General features: G+C 37.5%; 1 protein-coding gene across 2 annotated transcripts in view; it reads left to right on the plus strand.

Moving 5' to 3' along the window:
- Nucleotides 1-3,196: 3,196 nt before the first annotated feature.
- Nucleotides 3,197-22,391, plus strand: part of chrm2a (cholinergic receptor, muscarinic 2a) — a 78,495-nt gene continuing 59,300 nt past the window's right edge. Inside the window, exon 1 of one of the 2 annotated variants that reach the window (XM_028043523.1) lies at nt 3,197-3,423. The gene's annotated coding sequence lies outside the window, so the exon portion shown is untranslated. The remainder of the gene's footprint in view (nt 3,424-22,391) is intronic. The other variant, XM_028043525.1, reaches the window with a different exon arrangement.

Consider the following 22,391-nt stretch of genomic DNA (forward strand, 5'->3'; position numbering starts at 1 on the left):
ACAAAATGAGAAAATAAGTTTGAAATTTGGTTGTAGTTAAAAAAAAACAAACAAATCAGGTGCTCAAATGCAGGTAGCTTTTACACCACATCATGTTTTATCACATTTAAAACCATAAAATGAGGCTTAAATTTCACGACACACCCAATGCTAACTTTCCTATTTTATTCTTTATCCACTAACCTCTTTCTCGTTCAAGTCAACTTCCTGAAGGCAACATTCACAGAGAGCAGACATGATGACAGGAAACGAGTTCACCTGAGGGATTCCTCTAACATCCACCTGATTGGTTCAGACCAGTCAGCTAATTATGAGGGTGGAGGTGAACTGAATCTTTGGTTTGATTTCACTCACTTTGTTTTTTTTTATAATTATTATTATCTGTATTAATTTGTAGTCAGTAGATATTGTTTGTGTAAAATAATTACAGTGGCTCATTGTATTTCTTTATTTGTAAATACACTATTCAGGTCTTGAAACTAAACTTTATCAGAGGTATTTTCCACATCTATTGAACTAAAACGTTTTGTTTTTGTAAAAAACTGTAATGCTGACAGAACTGCTGATGATGTGACGTTGGTGCCAGAGATCTGTTGAAAATACTTTTTCAAAATTAAAAGAAAAATCGTCGGTGTTCTGGAGAGCTGCTGAAGCCTGTTGTCTTTTTATCCATCATGTGATTCTCTTCATGACCGCTTCATGAAATGTCAAACAAACGGCTCTCCGTTTGTTTGACATTTCCCAATGCTTTGAGAAATCTTCCATAAACCAGGTTGCATTATTTATTGTTAATAAGACACAAACGTTTTTTGAAAACAACAGACAAAAGAAGTGTTCGGTCTTCTCTCGACTCGTCTTCTAATAAAACTAAAAGTAATTATTACAAACAGCTCAAACATCCACAAAAAATGTGTTTTAACATATTAAGAGTGTTCTGGTTTTTCAGATTTTTGACTTGTGCAGAGTATCTTTTTGATGGGAACCGTTATGTGGCTTATTATGGCAATAATATAAAGAGATTTTAAACTGCTTGGCTAGTAATTTATTGTGAAAATGTGGTTCCATATCAAAAGAAATCTGTTCATTTTGTTTAGCTTTTTGTTCCTCATGAATCATCTTATTTCCAGAATCAAACCTCAGAATTTTTTTCTGTTTTACAGTAATTTTAGCAAAGGTTTGGATGTCTTTATTAGTTCCAAGCCTGTAAACTTATTGTTTTATCTTTAGCGTCTATTTGCGGTGTTTCAATTTGCAAATGTAAAGATGATTTCTGTCAAAGACAAATCTCCATCTCTGCGTTGATGAACAATAAAGACATCACTTCATCCAGGATGGAACGGCTGGAAAAGATCAAAATCTACAAGTTGAGCAAAAAAATAAATAAATTAAATGCTGCTGTCAGAGTTTAAAACAAATGTCATCGGATCAGATGAAACAGTAGCCTCAACAATTCTGATGCCATAAAAGAAAAGTACATTAGCACTTACTTTTACATATGCACATATCCGATGTATTTCCCATTTACATGATAGTGCGCAAGATGACTCTTTGTTCACCGTGTCCCTTAATTTAGAAAAAATAGAGTCCATTAAAACTGTGATTTTCTCTAACTAATTGCAGTGCACTCAAGCCGGCCTTTGAGGCCGTCATGTTCATCAGCATAACACAGGAGCACATGATCCATCCACGGCCAATCAGGTGACTGTTTTCAGTACCAACATGCACACATACACACACTTATATGAGCAATGAACATTTTGTGTGCCTAAACAGTGAGTCATGTGCTGCAGATGTATTGTGAATAGGATGTGGTGGGTGAATTTGCTGTGTTTTTGGCTCTGGTCTTCAGGTTTCCGAACGCGAGCAGACAGGTCTTTTTGTCATGTTTATAACATTCGGCGTCACCCTTCCTGGAGCTGCTCTAACGCTGTGAAAACACGTCAAAATGCGTCAAACATCTGTGACAAGATGAGAACAACCTGTACTTTGTGCATTATTTAATTCCTCATTTTTCCCGTTTTACATCCAAGCTGTCTTCATTTCAGAAAACTGAAGACTTAGATTTTGCAGCTACATTGTTAAATAGTTGAACTAAAGTATACTTGCAAAACTTAAACAACTTCCACTTAATGCATTTTCTTTTACTGCTGACACAGAATGGCACGTTTCAAAAGACACTTTTTTTTCTCAAATCTGAATGCATATGAATGTATATTTGTCTATATTTTGGAGCACATTCATTAGAATAAAACAGAAATGTCCCTCAGATGAGCTCCGACTGAGAGATTATTAGTTCTGTTGCTTGAAACTGACTAACTGTGAAAGGTGAATATTGTGCTCAGGAAGGCAAAGCCAGAGGTCATCACAGAGCTCAATAAAAAAGTTATCTGCTCATTGTGAGCCTAGAAAGTTTCCTATTGCTTTTTTTGTTGTTGTTGCATAAGTTAATGGAGGTTGGAGCTCCCAAATGAGAACATAATGTTTCAGCTGTTCAGAAAACTTGAGGCAGGAACTGATCAGTGGCTTTCATCTTTACATAGGGTGAAACATAGTGGTGACAGCATCATGCTATGGGGATCTCTCGGCTGACCTAGCGCACGTGCCCACTCCTCCACTGCTGTTTCTGTTTGGCACGCATAGGGGAAACAACAGCATTAAGTTCTCCCCCAGTAGATGTCAGTAAAACATTCTGATTATTTTTTCACTACTAATCTCGATTTGAGCAGTTTTTAAAATAATGACAAGTAAGCGGGAATAAAAAAATCAAAAACTATATATATATGGATGTGGTGGGTGAATTTGCTGTGTTTTTGGCTCTGGTCTTCAGGTTTCCGAACGCGAGCAGACAGGTCTTTTTGTCATGTTTATAACATTCGGTGTCACCATATATATATATATATATTTATATGTGTGTGTGTGTGTGTCTGTATATATTTGACTTTGTCATAACAACTTAATTAATTAAAAGCAATGTGTTTAATCAAACCAGAGGGAACAATATCCACTATGGAATAGAAATAATAAAGCATTAGATTTAAGAGCTTTCTTGTTGGGTGCAGTTTTTTTTTCTACAAGTTTAATTTCTATTAAATTGTGATTTTGCGGGCAGGATTTTGACCAAATCTACTTCACCTTTGAATTGGTTTATTTTAATGACGCGCCGTCTCTACTTCCTTAACATAATAACTGACTCATCGCAGTCTTGGAAATGCCTCCTCACTTTTCACATCTCCCCTCTTTTCCATTGCGCTCTCTCTCTGCCTCCAACACTCCCGCCCCCCCTCCTCCTCCTCACTACTCTCTCCTGCGCAGCCGACGCGCTTCTCGTCTCCAGAACCTCGTCTCCACAAGCATGTCCTCAGACATGCAGCCACCGTGGCATGAAGCGACCCAAAAGACGCCATCGGGACAGCATATGCGCGGGTAAGCTTCGATTTATTCCCCCTCACTCATGTGCAACAGCCGACCTGCATCCTGACGCAGCCAGTAACTGGTTCATCTAAAAGCTCCAAATTGAGCGTTTTTCCCCCCCTTTCTGACAGATTGCGTGGATCATTTCTACAGGAGGATTTAAGGGTTGAAGCTCAGACTTTTTAGATGCTGACCGCCACATTTCTAGTTTAATTAGCATCCATGGTAACAATGTCGTGAAGAAATCTTGCAGAATTTCATAAAGTTGTTGTTCTTCTCCGTCTCTCGGTTGTAACTTACCTAAAAAAATACACAAAGGTGTGCAAGTTTTTCCTGATCATTTTATTGATCAGATGATCAGAAAAAACGCGGCTGTTTGTTTAGCGGTGATGTAAGTGAAATATTTGATGCCTGATCCTCAGCTGCCTGACTGTGCCATTCGGAGCATCTCCGGGACTCCAGTGATGGACGTGGTGCATTTTGTGAATCTGTGCAAATGCGAATTTTCTTTGCTTATTATGCCTTTGCGCTCTCAATGCGCTCTGGATACACGCGCCCTCGCATCTCCAAGAAAAACCAACTTATTTTGTCCTGAACCAATTGGATCAGAATCAAGTTTTCATCTTTTTGTTGTCCGCCGTGTCATTACACCTAAACCCATTAATGTACAGCAGCCGAACACAGACACAGAAAGCTTAGTGGTGTTTAATAAGATATATATATATCTATATATATATAGATATATATATATAATTCCAAACAGACGCTTCAAAGAGACGCGCAGACATTATAGTTTCCGTTTATGCAATTGATTAAATCCGCCAAATGTTCGGCAGTGATGGTAAATTTTGTACCAAGAATCGTTAAGCTCGTTTTTTTTTTTTTTCTTTTAAAGATGGGATAAATACGAAAGATTTGCGTCGCAGCAGCGCCAGATGTGCGTAAAACGGTGCCACAGACTGGATTTGTAACAACATGTCTTTCACATTCGGTTGTACTTGTTTATCATAAATATAATTTCTTATGCTCGGATCTTTAAAGTCATGCACTGAAATAGATAACATGTATTTTTTTAATGAATCTAATAGGGAGCAATATTCATTTTCACTTAGATGTATGTTTTCTTCGTAGCGTCATCGTGTTTGGCTCCACCGCGTTTCACTTCTTTTCTAAACAAAACATCAACTTAGAGCAGCTTGGTGGTTTCTGGCGGAAGGGGGCAGATTTCTCGTTTTCAGTGTTGGCTGCGATCATCAGAGCGGTGGGGTAACTAGTGATGGCTGAGGTAGGTTTTAGAGTCTGACCATTTTATTTCTCTGAGATGCTAAAAGAAAATTGAATTTGCATGATTCAGCGGTTTGTATGGAATTGATGACCCTTGTTGCTGTATGGATGGATGGATGTGGAGAGGAAATCATTTCTGCTTCTACTGATAAGAAGGACAATTATTCTGTTACTCCAACAGCTGCTGGTGCATCTGACGAAATGTAAATTTGAATAATTTGAGGTTATAATGCTTTGCTTAGAAGAGCTGTACAGCAGAAGCAACACAGTATGTTCACTTTTATTCAGTGCTGTGTGTTTAAATGAGCTCTCTGGCTTGACTTTGAGTTCCCAGCTGTAATTGGACTTATTTGAAGAGTGGGCTGGTGTCGCCTTGGTGTCTTACGGATGCATGTAATGTGGGAAGGTCGATTCTGAGTTTCAGTTCTGCAATTTCATGAAAGGAATAAGACATTTGTGATTGGAATACAAATTTTATACAATGGTTCTAAAGTTGGGGTCGGGGGGCCAATTATGGGTCATGAATCAACAAGTTTGGGGTCCTAGGATCCTCCTCAGAATTTGTACCAAATACAAACATGAGATGACAGAAAGTGTTTGTTTTTACAAAAGTAAATATATAGTAAAAAAAAATCTGCACTTAGCTAAATAAATTCTAAAAAAGTAGTTGTAAAAAAAAAAGAAATACTAAACGTGATCACTTTTATGTGTTTCAACAAATAGAATTAAAGTGTCTAAAATTTCTAATTCTGTTTTCAAGAATTTGTAGCAAGCTTAGAATAATCAACTTCAGGTATTTTTGTGTTTGAACTAGGTTCACAAGAAATCATATAAAATCTGATACTTATTACTTTAAGTTGGGTGCAGCACAAATAAAGTTTTAATGTACTTTAAAGTTTTAAGAAATTGATAAATCCAGGATTTATAAATTTCTGAGTAATGGTATGGTGAGAATGTAAATGTACTTTTCTGTACTATTTGGTTAATACTCAAATTGTCAGCCACAATTTTTAATTTCCTTAAAGGTCATTTAAGTGCAAAACAAGTAAACTTATCCACTTACTTTATACAAGTTAAATTTGTAACCAAAATGACTTCATATCGTAATTTCAAAGCCTATTAGCCTAGCGAGGATTAGCTTTACGAGCTAGCACCAAGGGACTCGTTAAGGTTGCTGCTCTTCCTAAACCAAGTTCCTATATTTACAATCAAATAGATTTATAATTATCTATAGCTGGAAGACATTGGTCACCTAAAATATAGTTTTTTTATGTTTAACTTTTTTTTTTCATCCTAACTCCAACATATTTTAGAAATGTTTTCATCTTTCTTTAAAAAGAATTACCCAAAAATGTTGATGCAACTGTACCAGGAAATTTGATCATTCCCAATCAACTTTTAATCTCAGACATTGGTTGATATCTTTGGATGTTTTGGATCTTTTCTGGGTATGTTCAAGAAAAATTTAGCTTTGCTTTGGTTGGGTTAGAGGAAGGGCTTTGACATCATTAACAAAATTGCCTCTTGGCTGTGATCTATTACTTCTGTAAGCCTTTGCTAAACTCCAACCCACGTCTCACCACTGCATTTCATCTCTGCTGCTTTCTCTCTGTGTATCTTCCAATACGTATTCTGGACTTTCTGCTGTCTATTTTTCACTTATCGTCCTGTCTTCCACGCTGATAGTGATCGATTAGGTTTGCTTGCTGCGTGACTGTAGAGCTGTTCGATTAGTTTTCTGTCTTTGTTGTTACAGACTTTGTAAACCTACTCAGGTTTTCCAAGGACAGCTGTGTGATTTGCCCCAATTCAAACCTCCTCCACCGACTCAACTCATATCACTAAACAGATGTTCTACTCTGAAGATTCCTGTGTTAAAAATATTTTGGTCATCATTGATCAAAGTAAGGTGACGACTGTCATCATCTGCCTGTTTATGAGCCAAACATGAACAGAGCCTAAATGTGGAGCACATTGCCCCTTGTGGACAGAACACATGTTGGCAGGTTTGAGTTCAGTTTTATGCAGTTCTTATCATATGAAGACGTCAGCCGTCATTGTGCTTCATAATAGCCAAACGTGTAAAGAGTGCAAATTACTTGCTTTCTTGGCAACATTCATATGGAATACAGAGAAAAGAGACAGAAGGAGGAGGCTCATGCCAAAGCTGCTACTTACCATGAATGCACATTGAGCACATATTTCTAAATCTGTGTTTTTGGCAGCTGTGGAATCAGTGTTTGAGACCAGGTTGCTTTTTGCAAAAGTTAAATTTAGACATTATTCCATGGACACGGGCATCCCGGTTGTGCTCAGTGCACATTAGCGAATCTTTGTATCTGGCACTCACAGAAAGGAATGTCTAATTATCACGCTTTCAACCACAGCAGGCTTCTCTATTCGCTACCGAGCTCCTGCTCTAATCGCTTTCTTTTCCTGTCATTACACCCCTGTTTTATTTTTTTACATAATTAAAATGTTATTTTTGCCTTGTGTGGATGAGTTGGGGGGTGGGGTGGGGGGGGGGGGGGGGGGGGGGGGGGGGGGGTCTGTTCGCTGTCGACTGGGTGTTGAATGAAGATTCACTTTAGCAGAAGCAGAAGAATGGCTTGACTAATGTATGGAAATTCAAAGGGAGAGATGAAAGGCAATTCTGTGAAGTGGTTTACGTAACAGTAAACATACCATTCACATATATGTGGAGAACTGGATGAGGATGATGAATATCTATCTGCAGTTCCACTCGTTTGCATGCAGAGGTTATGATCAAACACACGTTTAATAAATTCCAAAATAAATCCTAAAAGAAATAAATAGATGCAGAAGACCTCACAGAGTGAGGTACATACAAGCTCAAATACAGACATATTTTTCTATTATTATTTGGTTAAATGACCCTTTAAAAAGTGTACTTAGATCACATGACTATTATATTTGAGATCAAGAATTTCTAAAGGCTTAATGTTCCCTTACTTTATCGTTTCAAAAACAACCATTGTTCTGTTGGAGAGTCCAGTTTTGTCCAAGTTCCAGCTGGAGAGAGGTAGATTTGAGGTAAAGTTAATAAATTAGCCAGCAATCCTTTTATATTCATTATTTCACCTAGTTTTTGTAATTATGAAGTATCACTGGCAATAACACAGTCCCACAGAATGATGCTGCCACCACCATGCTTGATTAGACGTCAACAGGTGTGAACTGCCTTCTATTGACTTCTTCATACACTCTTCTCCTTATTTTCACCAAATAACTCAGTCTTGGTTTTGTCTGATCATCCAGAAGACTTTTAGCCTGTCTATATAAGTAACTTTTCTGTTATTCTAAACAGAAAAATGTAACAAAACTGGATTTGGAGCAGAAAAACACAACTAGAATAAGGTTTTTAGAAGCTCTAACTTGTGTACAATGCTTTAAAGTCAGATCAGTGATAGAGGAACCAACTGTGGGAATGAAATTTACAAATTCTGCCAAGAAGGATAATTAATATCTCAATAGTTTTTTGAGGGGTACAAAAAGTTCATGTTTGAGGTGCAAGTTGCTGAAGAGTATTCGACTCGCTGGGATGTTGTGTATTTTTGAGCATATTGAGTGTGCTCCAGTCTACTTGACTCTGTGAAAAAGTAATGCCTCACTAAATATTTTAGATGATTATGCCAACTTGGTTGCAACAACTGCCTCAAAGATGAAGGGTGTTTTAAATCACCATGAAAGTTTCACCGATTCTTCTGCAAATAATTGTTTTTACTCACATTTTCTGCTAATCCATCTATTACATCAAGTGTTCCAGGTCAGGAACAGCAAATCAGTCTAAAATCATGACATTATCTCCATCATTTGATTGGGGGCACAATATTTTTTGGAATTACCGTGTTAGGTTTGCATCAGATGTTACGACCTGCCAAAAAGTCCCAATTTTATCTCACCAGTCTACATACTTTCCAAAAAGTCTGGAATTTCACCAGTATATTTTTGGCAAATCTTGGGACATGTCTTTTGTTTCTTTTATTAATTTTTTTGGTAAGCAATTGTTTTTGCCTTAGGTCTCTCCCATTGATGTGATTTCTGCCTGGTTTCTGTTTCTTATTGTTGAATCATAAACACTGAGTTTAACTGGAGCAAATGAAGCCTGCAGTGCTTTGGATGTTGTGCTGGTTTCCTTTTATGGCCTTCTGGCTGAGTTGAGTCATTTTGATATGCCTGTCACTCTTGGAGTGGTTCGCCACCGTTCCATTAGTTTTTCTGTTTTTGTGGATAATAGCTCGCATTGCGTTTCACTGCAGTTCCAGAATTACTTTGTTGCACTTTTTTTTGACAGATATACAGCATGTCAAAAACATTGTTTTTATTTTGGTCTTTAATTTCCTTTGAAGTTTTTATGCGTTTCATTTTGAGATCATTTAGCACGTTGCCAGTAAAGTTTACGTCAATTCTTGATGCTACAGGTTATGGCCTCATCTATAAATTGTATTTTATTTTAACATTTCTTTGATGATTTCAAACATTTAAGTGCCAAAACGTTTTCATATCGCTGTATATTTATGTTCACATGTTCATTCTTGCAATTAATTGCAACTTTTAAGATTAAACTGCATTGTCTGCTGTTATCAGTGTAAAATAAATGTCAAATACATAATTTCAAAACCACAATTTAATATGCTTCAATGATAAATGTCAGAACTGTAAATGGTTTTTTAACCCTAAATATTCACATGGTGAAATTTCCTCACTTCAAAGCATTCAGATTTCTGTATGCTGAGGCCGTTTTTTCAGCTGGAAGGACAAGTGGCCACTGTACCCTTTGTTATCCTCCTTATCAGATGCTGAATGACTGCAGAGCTATGCTATATGAGGTGCCGCTACACCACTGCATGAAGTGGCATTGATTGGGAAGGATGGGAGGAGGGCGATTCTTCCTTAAGGTCATTATCTTGTAGACAGAGAGCGTTAGATGAAACAAACCCAAGTAATTGCATCTGGAACAAAGGACTTGGGATTGGAGGAATAAGAAGTACTTAAGGACTCAGTCAGCACATTTCACCTTCATATGAATGGTTTCAGTGGCGTAAGAATTGCTCATAAAACCTTTTCATCATCTGATGAAGTTTGCTGTCAGGATGAGCTCATGCGAAAAGACAAATCCCCAAATACATGAAGCTCACATTTCAAATGCAACATGTAGAAGCATGTTTGCAAAATGGTGCTTAAGACATGATTCACCATCAGTCTGTGAATAAATTTACAGATAAGGAACTGGCTCTGTGATTAAACTGGCATTCATGGCTCTGGAACCAATTCAGACGTCGTAAATCAATACTTTCTCATTAATTCAGACCCGCGTTAGCAGATACTAATTCCACATGAGAGCAACAGCAGCAAGTTGTAAACAAAGTGGCCCATTTTAAGCCTTAATGTTGCACTTTCAGAATATTCTTGCAAAAAAGAGACCATATGGACACACTGAATACATTTAGAGGTAGTAATTCTGTCCAACTTGTAGATTCAGATTTGATAATAAAACTTAACTTCAAGAAAATTACATTCTACAGTAATACTTATTTTATACTATATTACCTCCAATTGCTGATTCAGTTTCTTCCTAGGGTGTCTAGAAAATCTGCTATTAAGCCCACATTCACATTTATGGATCACTGTGGATAAAAACATTAGTGGATATTTTACATTTTTTGGCACATTCTTTATTTGATTTTACCACCATCTGCAGGATAAATCAGTTCCAGCTCCATTTTGTTTCAGTAAAGCTAAAGAAAAGACCAATGTTGACACTGTGATTTCACTAATTCTCATGATTTGTGGAGGTTATGGTGGACCCAAATGCAGAGAGAATGGAGTAGTGAGTAGATGGTGATATATTTAAAGAAAAAAAATTATTTTTTACAAGAACTTACATACAGCCTGGGTACCAGGAGGAAAATGACAGGATGTAACAGGAGGAACCAGCAAGGAAAACAGAAGAGGAGTATAAATACAACAGACCAAAGGACAAGTGCTGATTAGCTAATGGATTGCAGGTGCGGAGGGAGAGAGCAGAAAGCAGAAAGAGAGGGAGAATGACACCAGGGTGCGAGAGAGAGTAAACAGAAGATTAGGAAATGAATTGAACATTAACAACGAATAAATATTCAAAGGATCATCATAAAACTTAATGAAAGGAAAACAGAAACAAGGCTGATCTAATCAAAGGAACGTAGAAATAAACACATGACCAAAACTACCCAAGTCCCTTACACTAATTGATTCTGGAGCTGTAATATGAAAGCTCAACATATTTTATTACAATACAAGTCAAACTCAAATTTTACTCAGAATGTATATATTGTAAATAAATGATAATTCCATAAACAGCTGTAATAAAATAGAAACACATTGTTAAATTCAACCAAATGTTTATAAATGTAAAGGTTTCGCATCTAAAGAGGAATTTAAATGGTTTAATCATCCATTAATGTTTGATAAAACAACTCATACAAACTGTTTATATTTCTAGAGTGGGTTTATAAATGCATGCATATATATTTAAACAAATCAGTGTGGCAATATTTTGAGAGAACTGTTTACATTTCAGATAGGTTACAGTATAGATTTTTGTAGTTATAAATTACAGCTGAAACATTTATTATGAAACACACATCATATTTGTGTGTGTGTACGTGTATAAAAAATTGTAGGTTTGGCAATGGCTAGTGCATGACTGTGCTGTGATATTGAATTGCAGGACATTTAATGAAGATTCTTTAGCAGTGCCTCTTAGACAAGAATGTAAAAATGTCCCAGAGCTTCAAAACATTATAATCTGTTTGTCCTTATTATTCACATCACAGAGCCGGGTTTTCTTTTTAATCAAACTTGATGCAGATCGTCCTTGGCGGAGGAACTTTGCTGAACTGGATCGTCCTTTCTCTGCAGCATTTATTTTCTGTATCTACACAGCATCGAAGCAGCAGCAGAGGCAGGATTCATAGCAACGCTCTAAAGATCTCTGGAGGTTCCTCCAAATGTGATGCACACTCCAAAAACCTCAGGTGTTCCTCAGTCTTGCCGCTCATCCGGCATTAATGTTGGGCCTCCATTCCCAGTTCCCAATTACTCGGAGCCTCACTGCCAGAAAACTCCAGACGGCCACTTCAAGTGTTTGGCTGGACTGTTATCATTTGTTCCATGAAGCATTCAGATTTCACTAGACCAATCTACTGTCACCTGTGCTTGACAGGGAGATGCGATTACAAATTGCCAGAGAGCCAACTACCTCCACGCAGAACATTTGGGACCAAAATAACAGCACAGTTTTTAAACAAAGAATTTAAACTCACTTAGGCTGCATTCACACAAAAAGTTTTTTTTTTTAACAGTTCGACAAGAGTTTGGAAATGAGGACACAAACTCAAGAAGAGGATTGGGTTAAGATTGGGATGTTTTTCTGATGTCTAATTTTTTTCCGTTTAAATTTCAACAACAGAAACCCCAACTGGTTGTCGCAGACTCTTGTAACGTAAATGGCACAAACATGACAGAGCGCCTTAATATCTCAGTGAGCCGCTGCAGATGCTGCGTGCGTGGGCGTTTCTGAAGTAGCCCTGTGTGACTTTTGCTTCTTGTTGCCCAGGAGCACTAACAAGCAATTAGCCAACAGGGAACGAGCTCGGTATTTCAGGGGACGAAAGCCAATCATAAAAAGACTTTGGTTACTTTTCGTTCCGATTTGACAGAAACTTTGGAGTTGATCTTGGAAGCAAGAAATGACATCAGATACAAAAGATGATTCAGAAAGAAAAACAAGGCAGCAAGGAATCTTGTTGCACATAACATTCGATTTACAAATACGTTTTGATGATTTACCACAGATTGCCTGACAGTATTTATGACGCATTGCAATTAAACCAACATCAATCAATTTACTTTTAAGTGCAACCAATGAATTGATTTCTTTTGAAAAGGCAATAACAGTCAAACTGTCTTCCTGGAGGTATTGCTGTTGTAATTACCGGCCTGGCAGAAGCCGATAAATAGGAATGATCACCCAATGAAGGCACTTTATGTTTTTAATGCATTTCTAGGTAGATTCGCTTGTTCTGCCTGGATTCTCTTGATTTCTTAATTTCTTTCTTTCAGACTGGTAATTTAAGTGTCTTTTGGATAAATTGTCATGAATTTCTGTAGGAATGTATGTTCATGAAGGTTTTGTGCTAGCATCTTATTGAAAACATGAAAACACTAAAAAGGGGAGTAGTAAAAGTAGTTAGTCGCAAAAGCTCTATGTGCAATGAAACCATGTACATCAAAACCACTGAATGAAATAAAGCTGGGGATTTTTGGTTAGTCACTGATACAATACCACATAACACTCAAGAAGACCCTATTATAACAGATGAACTTGATTTGAGGTTGATCAGATTCTCTTTAATTTAAATAATTGTGTAACAAGAAGACTGAAAGCACAAACTGTATCAGAAGTTGAATTATCAGAGTATTAGCTTAAGGGTGTGCACATTTATGTAATTGGGTCATTTTAAGTTGCGCCATCTTGCTCCAACAGATTTATTTGTTTTTCATTTCAGTTGTACAAGATACAGCAGGCCACAGTAAAGGTGTGAAAATTCTAAAATAATTCATCTTTTGACTAAAACCTGGCATTTGACTGGGCTGTGCACACTTTTTATATCCACTGTAATTTGTTTCTCGCTGCTTTAGATGATCATTAATCCAAAAAAGTTTGTGTCTTTGAAGTTCAAAATAAGCGTGAGAGAAAAAAAACACACAGTTGAAATTTTTCCAGGCGTTTAGAAATCGCCCAACACAGTGTGAAACAGTTATGCTTTTCACATCTCCAGTGAAACAATGGAGCATGTGTGATATCAAAGCTGAAATAGAGCTGCTGCCTACAAGGCAGATGACTTGACACAAAGCTTAGTACTGTGTACACACACATCAGATTAACTCCCGCTCTGACCTTGGTTATTGTGGATAAAATCAAACGGCAAACATTCCTGTCACCTTGAGACTTTGGTGCATAATCTTAGACATCTGGTGGAGGAGAGATGGGGTTAACATTAATTAGTCCAGCAACAATCACTGTCACTGTTATTGCAAACTGGCTCAGCTCTTCTTTTGCAAATCAAGGACCTGTTTATGCCCCAGGTGTAACCAAGTTCACCCAGTGTTTGTTTAATAGTCTCAGGTTTTATAAACTATAGTTACCTTTTATGTGGTTGGCCGGTTTAATTCATTGACTCTGTCAGGTCTGTCCTTTTAAAGTAAACTTGAGACAAAATCCAGATGATGGTAGTAAATACCACTGACTTGTTTGATGGCATTTGGTGGAAGTCTGCCTTTTTTCCCCTTATTTGAGGTTCCCTAGGGACAGTTGTAGACATCACTGGAATAAGAAGATGTAGAGTGTTATTTAATAATGCGCAGGAAATAGGGTCAAGCAACTCGTCCACAGGATAAACAGCACTGCATTGTTTACAAGACAAAACATAGCCTGAGATTACTTGCACACTTGCTAAGGCAATGCGACGAAGTCATCTGAGACCTGGATGTCTCACCTTCCCTCAGGCTTCACTGTAAGAAGTCTGTAGACACTGTACTCAATCCGAAGCTTTGTACATAGACGTTGTTTAGTCTGACATTCTCAAAGACAATCCCTGAAGGTCTGTGGAACTCTTTCCAGGTGAATGATTTGACATTTAGAAGAAATGCCAGCAAGAAAGGAAAGTGTGCACTTTTTTTTTTATTTTTTATATTGTCTGAGCCTGGACTTGCTTGTGAGCTGTTGAACTTGCAGGGTTTCTATTTGCATTCTGCTGCGGACATACGCTTAGGTTTGGTGCATTTTACAAGCTCTTTTTGAACCCCTTTGGCCCTCTGTTCACCGTGTCAGAGAGAGAAATGCTTTTATTTGACTTGACAGGAACAGGACTCCTGACAGAGTCCAGAGACAGAGCTGTATCAGTGGAACACAAACAGACTGTGGGATGGAATCACTGTGTGAGGCACCCGCCTCCCCTGTGTTCACACTCTCTGATGGCCTTTTTTGACAGCCTTGTCACAAACAAAGCAAAGCAGAAACGAGTCTGATCATATGAAACATCTCAAAGGTTGGAAAACAAAACAATTTCCCACTTTTTTTTTCTGTACCCGCACTATCGAAATGGAGAGCTTGATTGTCATTGCACACAACAAGCCCAGCTACAAGTGCAATGAAATTATGAAGGCAACATCAGGATGCTGTTCAACATAAATGTATTAAATAACATTTTCAATGTCCTATTGTGTTTTTGGTACTTGTAACATTTCACTGGAAGACTGTTTTTTAATTACACTCTACACTACATTACCCAAGTGTGCAACATTTTGATTCCCATACATTATCACACACCAGGGGTCTCCAGCTCTCGTTCTCTAGTGCTGCTGCCCTAAAACCTTTGGATCCATCCCTGCTCCAAAGACACCTCTTTGGCATGTCTTCCAAACTTCCAAAGGTCTGGCCATCAACCATTCATTTGATTCAGGTGTGTTGGAGCAGGAATGTATCAAAGGAACTGGAAAACTGGAGTTGAGATCCCTTGTCATGCACAATTTTTAAGCAATAATAGGCATCTGGTAGTTAATGCAGTCAATGCATACAAAGGTTTTACAAATGTACAGTTTTCAAAACTGGTTCCTATTTGACTTTCAATGTATTGGTTTAATTTATACTTCCAGAATCACTGCATGGATAATTTTTTTTTTTTTTTTTTTGTAAAACGTGAAAGCATACTTATAAAACATTTTCATATGATGTCATCAAGCTGGGTGTGACCGTGTTGAAGGCATAGAAAAAGCAGCCAAACAGCACTCTGTTCCTTCCTGAAGTCTTATTCTTTTCATAAAATTAAAGCACAATTTGAACTATATGCACATGTGCTTAGTGCATTTTATGTCATGTAAATGCTGTTAATATTATTTTTTAGGTTTTAAAGGCAAGGCAACTTTATTTATATAGCACCTTTCAGCCAAAGACAATTCAAAGTGCTTGTACAAGAAAATTAGAAACATAAAAAAAACAACTTGTTTCAGTTGTATGTCTTTACCACATACATGATCTGTGATGCCATGCATCCACTGCGGTCTGTACTGTTGCTCTACTCTCTGCTGCAACATGTGGTTAAAATGTTTCCATCTCATTATGGTCTGCAGAGGACCCTCATTGATGGGTTGAGTTACATCTAAAGTGTCGAAGTAGGAAAAATGAATAAATCATGCAGGAAAGTGTGCTCTTCCTTCCCTATGCATACATGCTTGTAACCATTTGTTTTCCCTGCTGGGGCTTTGGACAAAATTCTTGTGTGCACCTTGTTCTACTCTCATGGCATACTCTCACAGTTTTTTACTTTGCATGTCTGATTTATTTGTTTACATTTTAATGGACTCCCAGTTCTTTAATAAATGACTTCAGGTGCTCTGAGGGGTAGGGAGTTATTAAATATTGGTTAACTGGAAGTAACCAATATTTACTTCCAGGAGAGAAGCTCTGAGTCCAATCAATCTTCCCCTCATATGGATCTTTATTTTGGATAAAATGTGGTCTCCATAACACTGCTCCAGGTGCATCTCAGTTAATCTGGTACTTTTGATTTTGAGCATTTTAAAATATCCTAAAAACTGTCAGTGGTCAGTCTGAAGCTGTTTTACTATTCAGCATTATCGTCTCCATTCACGGTGGAGTTGATGTGAAAAAAACCCCCAAAACATTTATATATGTTGGAATGAGCCGTTTCTTGCTCAGCCGTTCATAAAGCAAAAACTACACCTTGGTGTTTAACCAAAACAGAGCTGCACATTATGCAACATTCAAAAAACTCAAACATGACAAAGATGGACATGCAATCCCCAGCAACAAATGCACTCCGAAAGTCACATTCTTTTAAAACTGAACACATGAACACATTAAGATGAATTGAAAGTTGTATATAATACATTGGCATCTAAATAAATAAAATATTAATATTAAGGAGCCTGATCTGGAGTAAACAGACACTTCTGAGCTCTTTGAAAATAATATTTTATTCAGTTTAGGCCTGGCAGCAGTTCTCTTTAGCTGATTTAGAGAGAAAATATTGTCCAACAAGCTGAAGGATACATATAAAGCTGTTTCATGAGGAAAATACAGAAATAAAGTTAACATCTGAATTAAATCTTCTAAATTAACAGCTAAAAAGTGAAGGTGCTCCTAAAATAACCCATTTAAAAGCTAGAAATGGTACTTTGGGCTTGTATGGACAACAGAACATGCATGCTGGCATTATTATTAGGGGAAACTGTACTTGAAGGAAAATCTATGACCTGTCAGCCATTTGTGGTACTTTAGATTTAATTTTGTGACGTCTATTTGAGTGTAAGCCGTTGACATAATTGGTTATAAAGTTACAGCAAATGTTCTGTGCAAATTTCAGCTAAAACGGTTGCCTCATTGATTAAAGTGATATGGGGCCGTCTTATGAGTTTAGATGTCTGTTACTGAATGTTAGTAAAGACAGAGATGTGCCAAAGTCTCCCTCTCCAGACAGATTCTCCAACTCCTGGTTCATTTTGTCTTTAACGCTTTTAACTTGACAGCCTGACAGCTCAAACAGCCTGCATTGCTATGCAGGTACATCAGTCTCGACTTTGTCAATCAGGACCAGCGTACAAGGTCGTCCCACTTCTCCTCAGTGTTACACACTTTTCTGGTTCGATCAATACCGTTAAAAATAGGTGGAGAAAGAAAGATATTGAGCTGCTTTTCACGCTTAAATGTCCAACATATTTTACAGTTTCTGAGTTCATTTTCTGCTTTTTCTAAAATATTGTTACACAAGAGATTTGCTAAAATTAAGGAGTGAAATCTATTTTTTAAAGAAAGTGGGTCATTGTTTTTCTTGTTGCATTTAAGATTAAGTGGAAAATTGACAGCAGACAGGGGTAGCTTGATGAAAAAGGCATTTGTTGAAATAATTTTTAGAGGTCATGCAGATCATCCTACATATTGTGACATTGTTTGTCCTTGATTAAGTACAATTAAATAATAACTTACAAAGAAGGAAAATGTCACTTGAAGACTCCAGAGCAGTTTAAATCATTTAAATCTGTGACCCAGTGTCCTCTAAAAAGATTTTATGCCCTTCTAAAGAATGACACCTCATGTTAAATATTATCATATGCTTTGATTTTACACAAAAGGACGTGTTGACTGTCTAAAAATCCTAATATAGAAAACTCTACAACGACCAATTTACAATTGGTTGGTAAAAAAAAGGTATAATGATAACAATGATTCCAGGACAGAGTGCTTGGAAATGTCACATAGCAATTAGCATTACATTGTCAGTAAAGGTCAAAGGAGCCTTTTTTTTATTTTAAAGTTACTCTAAATGGCTTCAATTGTTTCCTCTGAGTGTATCAGAGGGTTATAGAAACCTTATGGTGTTGGAAAGCATAAGTCACTGTGCATATTTACATTTATTTTCCTTAATCCACTCCCTAATTCAGTATGCATGACAAAAAGGAGATTTGCCTACATCCCTTAAACACCTATTCTTTAATAAAGCAGTTTTTGTGCTAAAACCAGGACTTGAGCTAATTCTATAAAGCATAGAATAAAATTTTAAATGCTCTATTTTCCCACAGTGGGGAAAATTAGGTATTCTATTCACATTCATACTGGTAAGAAATATAAAAACCAAAAATAACAGTAAGAGATTGTACAGTGTGGGCACATTTGCAACACAAGACAAAAAAGTACAGCTTTTTAAAATAACATCCTGATTAGAATGTGCCACTGAGTAGGATCATTAAACATGTAGAAGGTGTATTAGTGCATAAAAAACTATTACAAGAAGTTTAAAAAATTGCACATAACAACAGGGGTATTATTTGAAATAAAAAAAATAAACTGCGCAAGTTTGTTTGGAGGAGTGGTAGTTATAGGAGGAAGGATATGCGGTAGCAATTTTTTGGGCATCTAAGATGCAGCAGTTTGTCACTGTTTCTTGCACGGGATGGGAGACATTGTCCAACACTGATGCTATTTTACTACAGATCCAACCAACTACACCAAAGAAGATGCCGAGTCAAAAAAGTTTTGACGATGGTAGAGTGGAGTTTGGTTTTTCTCAAAAAACAGCTTGAAGCTGCTTCATTATCCCTCTTAAAACATCTCATCTAGTAAATATTTGATCTTCCTCATGTTCATCTAAGTGCAATTAAACTGTTAAACTGCACAAATCACACTATTTAACTCAGTACCTCTGCAAACAGATGCCTGAATAGCACTAAGCTTTTTATAAACGCTGCTTAAATGATAGGCATGTTTATAGATGCTCCTTACAGTCCTGACTAAATACAGTTTTAATGTCTTTTACCGGCAACGCTTCAAACAGGAATTACTCTGTTATGAAAACTGACAATATCAACAGCGTTTATGCATGGTTTTATGATTTTTAATTACAAGGGGAAGTGGTTTGAGCACTTTCAGAGCTCACAATTTGAGAACATTTAAAAAGCTTGATGAATACCTGCTTTAAAACACTTGCGTAGGCTTTATGAAGAATGTGAAATCTTAATGAGGTTGGAAATAAATGCAGGGGCATCTTCACTGCCTTCATCTAGCACAGTTAGCACAGTTAACAGTAATTGCTAAAGTTTCACTTGCATCATTGACATTAAAAAGAATGTGAGCCCTATTGAGGACACAAAACAAAATTCAATGCTTGTTGAGTTACCGTCTCTTCTGATTCAGATTTTATTTGTGTCCTAAATGGGCAATTTACAGTATGTCACAACATGTATAAAAAATAAAAGACAAAGTATCAAAGTAAAACAAAAAAACTATAACATATGAAACTTACGATAACATGAAATCATGCACTCTAGTTTATGGATCAAAGATTTTGAAACAAGTCTGTTTCAACATTTGAATAAAATCTAAATATTGTGAATAAAAACACAAATTTTGTAGAATTTAAATAGTTTGTGCATGTCTCTGGCTGAATCTGTTACCATTTCATGAAAGTTGCCCTACTGAGCGCCAGAGCTGCTGCCAGTGGAGGAACTAAATAGGTTGCATGTATGTGAGAAACTGCAAGCGGCTATCAGTCTCACACAGTTCTGGATGGCTTCGAGATCCCATTCTGAATTCCATCAAATTTCAGGGTACATTATCTTCCTGGCAAAAATGAGTGTCACACATGGCCAAGGCTTTTCACCACCGACTGCTGCTGTAGAGGAAGAGGAGCTGCCTTTATTATTTCAGGAATAACTACAATATATAATTAAGGTTTGGCATTAGAACATGCTTTGTTGCTCAACATTCTTTAAAATGTGTACATTCCTGTCAGACAAAAAATAAATAAAAAAAGCATTGAAGGGATAGTTTGGATAGTTAATTGACAATATATGGAATTCTATAATTAATCTAGTCGTCTCTAAATGAATAACACTTGCTAATTAAGCATTGCAAAACAGTTGAGCTTTACATAAATCAGATCTAACTTGCACTCTGTTCTCAAAATATTCTTCCATGCCAAAGAAGCTGGAGCAAAAACAGAACAAAGACTACCTCAAACTTCTCATCTAATACATAATTTAAGTCATGTAATCCCAATGAACATACAAGTCAGAGAATGTTCAGCAAAACACACGAGAGGCACCGTAACTCACTTCTGCATGTTGTTCACTTTGAGAACAGCTCACCAGACAGTTGTCAAAGCTGCCCAAATTGTGAGAGCAGTCCTGTTGCAGTCATAAATGTTAATTGGTCTGTGTCATTAGGTATTCAGCTCTCTCAGATGTTAAGATGATGCAATGACCAGGTAGATCGCTGAAGTGCTGCCCCTCTTGATGCTGCCCACTAATTTCAGCCTCTTGAAATGGGAAATTTAGTCCTTACAGAGCAGCACCGTCACATAAGTTAAACGATAATTATGTTTCCTCCAGCCCAACAGATTCATTACAGCAAACATCTTGTCAGATATGAAATTCCTGGAAGAAATCCAAAGGGAACAAAATCCCCATTCCACATCTTGCAGTTAATTGCAAATCATGGTGTCACTTTTCATGGTGCAGCAATCCTCCCTTGAGTGCAGCTCGTCCAATTATCTGCCGGCCGGTGATTCATCTGGTCACCTCGTTTTCCCCTCACTTCCCACACTGGCATCCGTCATTCACTCTTCCATATTCCCTCCCTCTGCTTTATCATTCTACTTATCCCATACCCTTGCCCCTCTCATCTCCCCATCTCCTCTCTGCTCACCATGTTTGGTCTCTATCTCTGGAGTGGTAATGGCGTGGTTCACCATGCCGGGCCTTGGTAATGAAGCTGCTGTCCTAGAAAAGCCATGTTAATGTGGACTGTGGGATCAGATTGTGCAGCAAGATACAGACAAGTGACAAATGGATGCATCAGCTTGAGCCAATAGAGTCAAATAAATAACAGGGAGAGAACCCCAAATGAGACTTGGGAGCTGAAATGGTTTGCAGACCGATTAGTGTCACAAAAACAAAAAAAACCTCTAATTTACCCATCAGGGAATTTCTGACGGAGCTGTTTTCATGTTTGTTGTGAATATGCAACCAGAATGAGCATATTAGGACATGTCCAACTGCTGTAGTACAGCGTGTTAATAATAATAAAAGTAAAATGCTGGATCCCTGAAGTATTGGTCCATCCATCTGATTGTCAGCAGCACTGACAAGCTGTCTGCCTGCTCCTACTCTGCCACTCTGACCTCCATTGACCCCCATGGTCTGATCTGACAGGAAGAGATGTGCTCTGTTCATAAAGAGGTGTGCGCGTCTGTCCGTCGGCCGAGTGCGGATTGGCGTGCCAATGACCCAGGTTGACGTACATAGAAGAAGAAGAGGAGATTCCCGATTCTGTTGTTCCCACGTTCCTGCTATCAGTCTGGGCCTATCCAAAGACCGCTGAGCAGCCGTGCATGTCTTACCCCCATCGCAGAGATAGTTGCTATCTTCTTTGCCCACTCATGTCTCTGTAACTAAATGTGTAACCAATTGTAAGTGCTTTGAAACTGAATTAGGGCTGTTGGAAATGCAGCTCCTAAGGCAAACCCTAATGCAAAGCTCCACCATAATGGCTGTTTGGAAAACTACAATGTCCTTTTAGGGGGTTTTCACATTTTATTCCATTACAGCCACAAATGTTATTGAAATTTATTGGGATTTCATGTCAAAGACCAACATAAAATAGGAAACTCTGAAGTGGAATGAAAATTATACACACATTTTCAAATATTTTTACGAATGAAAATCTGAAAAGAGTGATGTGCATTTCTATTCACTCCTCTCACTCTAACTAAATGCCACCCAGAGCAACTAACTGCCTTCAGAAGTCACCTAATTAGCAAATAGAGTCTATCTGTGAGTAATTTAATCTCAGTATAAATCCAGCTGTTTGTTGAAAGCTTTAGTGACCAAACAGCATCATGAAAACCAAAGAACACAGCAGACAAATCAGGGAGAAAGTTGCGAAGAAATTCACCATAAACTTAGGTTGTAAAGTAATACTCCAACTTCTGAACATCTAATTAAGTACCAACCCATCCATCATCTGAAGACAAAGAGTACCAAGACATGATTGTCTACCTAAACTGACAAGAATGGCATTCATCAGAAAAGTAGGCAAGAGTCCCAGTAACTCT

The sequence above is a fragment of the Xiphophorus couchianus genome, chromosome 17 (genome assembly GCF_001444195.1).
Source record: "Xiphophorus couchianus chromosome 17, X_couchianus-1.0, whole genome shotgun sequence".
NCBI lineage: Eukaryota > Metazoa > Chordata > Actinopteri > Cyprinodontiformes > Poeciliidae > Xiphophorus > Xiphophorus couchianus.